The 4,221-nt window shown below is 37.4% G+C and overlaps 1 pseudogene; it reads left to right on the top strand.

The window, feature by feature from the left end:
* The first annotated feature begins 295 nt into the window (after nt 1–295).
* Nucleotides 296–3,535, top strand: LOC140516222 (PRELI domain containing protein 3B-like; annotated as a pseudogene).
* Nucleotides 3,536–4,221: the final 686 nt, after the last annotated feature.

Here is a 4,221-nt window from a genome sequence, read left to right as displayed (position 1 = left end):
ATTAAAATTCATAAGATCAAGAATGATAGAACAATAGATAAATGATCAAAGTTAGGGACCACCAGTTTTCAGAGGAAAAAAATTAATGCTATCAAAAATCATTTGACAAAAGAATTCCAAATCACTGTAAATTAGAGAAAAAAAATTCAACCCTGGTGTCACATCTCATACTCATTAGATTGGATAAAGTAAATGAATAAAAAGGTTTGCCAGCAAATAGAATAGGGGTGTTGTCCCTTCTTTTTCCTTAGTGTCCCTTAGCGCCACCTGGACATCGTGCTGGTTCGCTGGTACCATGAAGATTTGGACATCAGAACATATTTTCGATCACCCATGGGAAACAGTTACAACAGCTGCTATGCAGAAATATCCAAATCCTATAAATCCAATGTGGTTGGAGTTGTTGTATTAGACATATAGATCCTATTGGGAAATCTCATAGCCATAGACTTCTCAGCACAGAATGGAGAATGCCTTCTGTTGTAAAATCACGTATTTGTTTCAGCAAGAACCATAACATATGTGCAGGAACTTTCCTTTTAAAAATGTTTAATACTTTCTGTTTTAAAATTGTATTTATTTACATATTTCAACAATCATTTCCATATGATTTTGAATTCCAAATATTCTCCCAATCTCTCCCCTCCGATTACCCCAAGACAGAGTGCATTCTGATTACTCCTTCCCCCAATCTGCCCTCCCTTCTATCACACCCCTCCCTTCTCTTATCCCCATCTCCTCTATTTTCTTGTAGGGCAAGATAGATTTTGATACCCCACTGCCTGTATATCTTACTTCCAAGTTGCATATAAAAACAAGGTACATTCTTTCTAAAACTTTGAGATCCAACTTCTCTCCTTTCCTCCCTCCCCACCTATCCCCATTGAGAAGGCAAGCAATTCGATATAAATTATACATGTATAGTTACGCAAAAGACTTCCATAAAAGTCATGTTGTGAAAGATTAACTATATTTCCCTCCATCCTATCCTGTCCTCATTTATTCTATTCTCTCTTTTGACCCTATCCCTCCTCAAAGGAGTTTACTTCTAATTACCCTCTCCTCCCATTTGTCCTCCCTTCTATCATCTCCCTCAACCCACCACTTCTCCCCTTCTCCCCTACTTTCCTGTAGTGTTAGTAAGATTTTCATAGTAAATTGAGTATGCATGTTATTTCCTCCTCAAGCCAAATGTTATGAGAATAAGCTTCACTTTTTCCTTCTCACCTTCCTCCTTTTCCCCTCCATTGGAAAAGCTTTTTCTTGCTTCTTTTATGGAGAGATAGTTTGCCCCATTCTATTTCTCCCTCTCTGCTCCCAATATATTTCTTGCTCACCCCTTAATTTTATCTTTTTAGATATCCTCCCTTCTTATTCAACTCACACTGTGCCCTCTGTCTATATGGATATAATCCCTGCACCTACTCCAAATACTGAGAAAAGTCTCAAGAGTTACAAATATTATCTTTCCATGTAGGAATGTAAACAGTTCAACTTTAGTAAGCCCCTTATGATTTCTTCTTTCCTGTTTAACTTTTCATGGATCTCTTGATTCTTGTATTTGAAAGTCAAATATTCTTTTCAACTCTGGTCTTTTCATCAAGAATGATTGAAAGTGTTCTATTTCATTGAATGACCATTTTCCTCCTAAGTATTATACTAAATTTTGCTGGGTAGATGATTCATGGTTTTAATCGTAGTTCCTTTGACTTCTGGAATATCATATACCAAGCCCTGCAATCACTTAACGTAGAAACTGCTATACATTGTGTCATTCTGATTATGTTTCCACCATACTCGAATTGTTTCTTTCTGGCTGCTTGCAATGTTTTCTCCTTCATCTAGGAGTCTGGAATTTGACTTCAGCACTCCTAGGAGTTTTCCTTTGGTGTTCTCTTTCAGTAGGCAATTGGTGGATTTTTTTCAATTTTTATTTACCCTTTCATTCTAGAACATCAGGGCTGTTTTCCTGGACAATTTCTTGAAAGATGATGTCTAGACTATTTATTATGATCATGATTTTCAGGTAATCTCATACTTTTTAAATTGTCTCTCCTGGATGTATTTTCCAAGTCAGTTGTTTTTCCAAAGAGATATTTCACATTGTCTACTTTTTTCTTCATTTCTTTGGGTTTGTTTTATAATTTCTTGATTTTTCATAAAGTCATCTGCTCCATTCTCATCTTCAAAGAATTATTTTCTTCAGTGAGCTTTTGGACATCCTTTTCCATCTGACTGATTCTGCTTTTTAGGGCATTATTCTCTTCATTGACGTTTCAGATCGCTTTTTTATTTGTGTTAGTCTATTCTTCACAGTGTTATTTTCTTCAGCATTTTTTGAGTCTCCGTTAGCAAGCAGTTGACTTTTTTTCATAATTTTCTTGCATCACTCTCATTTATCTTCCCCATTTTTGCCCCAGTTCTCTTACTTGATTTTCAAAATCATTTTTGATCTCTTCCATGACTTTAGACCAATTCATATTATTTTTGGAGGCTTTGGATGGAGGAGCTTTGAGTGTGTTGTCTTCTGTTTGCATGTTTTGATCTTCCTTGTCATCAAAGTACGATTCTATATTCTGATTCTTTTTCCGGTTTTTGCTCATTTCTCCAGGCATTACTTGATTTTTGAGCTCTTTTTCAAGGTAGACCTCTGCTTCCAGTGGGGCTGAGGGGGGTTATATGGTCAGCTGCTTGATTCCCCTACAATCGGAGGGCCTAGAGCTCCACAAATAGTCCCTGTTGCTGTCCCTGATGCTTCTGTGGCTGCTGCAGGTTCCTCCACCCTCTTCCCCCTCTGCTGTCCTGAGGCTGGGACCAGACCACTACACTCTCCCACGTTGGTCCTACAGGCTTTTCCCACTGATCTTCCAAATTCTCCTCTGGCATTTGGGTGCAACGAAGTCTGGAAACACTCACGGGTACCTGAGATTCAGTCCCCTGGAGGCCTACTCATGTCTCTTCTGTGCCAGTATGACCCATACTAGACTGTTCCCTGCCCCCACCATGATGCAATAGACACTTCCCAGTGACCTTCCAGGCTATCTTGGTTCAGATATTTGCTTCACTGTCATTTTGTGGATTCTGCAGCTCCAGAATTTGTTTAGAGTCACTTTTACAGGTATTAGGCTGGGCTTGAGGGGAAACCACTAGAAAGTCTGTGCTGTTATTCCTCCAACTTGGCTCCACTCAGTACAGTAACATACTGTAGTTGATCCCATAGAAAAAACAATAGAGCTTAAATATATTTATATTTCCTTTCCAAATATGATTTCAGTAAATGAGAGGCATGTATAAACCACATCCTCAAGAACCAGGAAATATGATTTTGACTCAAGAAGCCATCATCACTGTGAAAGAAGTAACTCTTAGCAATTACTTAGAAGGGATGATGGAAAGTGCAGCATCTAATGCTAAGAAAGGTCTTGAAGCAATGGAGTGGGTAATTAAATTAAATGATGAGACTCAAGAGTTGACTGCTTTAGCAAGAGGAAACATGAGGACACCTATGGCTGCAGTAGCATTTGTACAGAAATGATAATGTCTTTTTATATGAAGCATTAGTAGGTCCACAGGCTCTCTCCAGGCTAATAACACATCTATTTATAATTGGGTATTTAAGAGGCATGGCTATATATTAGATGGGTATTAGACAGCTTGGAGAAAGACTACAACTATTGGTGGAAAAAGAGGAAAAGGTGCAGAGTTTCCCAGCATATGGGATCAACTTGAATTAACTTTACCTGAAAATGCCATGCAATATTGAGTTTCAAAAACCTGAAGACTGAAGGATATTTCAGACAGGTACCTTGACCAGAAACTGACATGTTGAATCTCTATGAGATCCAATTTTATAACATTTAATTCATGATATGATACCTGGTTTTGGACCAACTCCAAAATGAAGCAGAGCTACCTTTTCTAGTATGATTTCTCAGTCTTAGTGTTATAATACCTGTCTTTGGAAAGAAGGAAAGTATATTACTTGAAATCGAAATTGAAACCTGTTATTTGTACAAAAGTAACTGGCTTTGAATGACTATGCTAGTCTGAATTGGTACCTAAGTGATATTGTTGTATAAACAAAGTGATATAACTCCCAATATAAACCTGATTGCATTATATTAGAGTACTGTAGTGATTTGCCAAAATTTTGCAATATAATACATACACAATCTATCTTAATTTTGCATTTGCAGAAGTATATATGATTTAGGATGCTGA

The sequence above is a fragment of the Notamacropus eugenii genome, chromosome X (assembly GCF_028372415.1).
Source record: "Notamacropus eugenii isolate mMacEug1 chromosome X, mMacEug1.pri_v2, whole genome shotgun sequence".
Classification (NCBI taxonomy): Eukaryota; Metazoa; Chordata; class Mammalia; order Diprotodontia; family Macropodidae; genus Notamacropus; species Notamacropus eugenii.
Note: the sequence above shows the minus strand (reverse complement) of the source record. Positions and strands in the feature narration are given on the sequence as shown.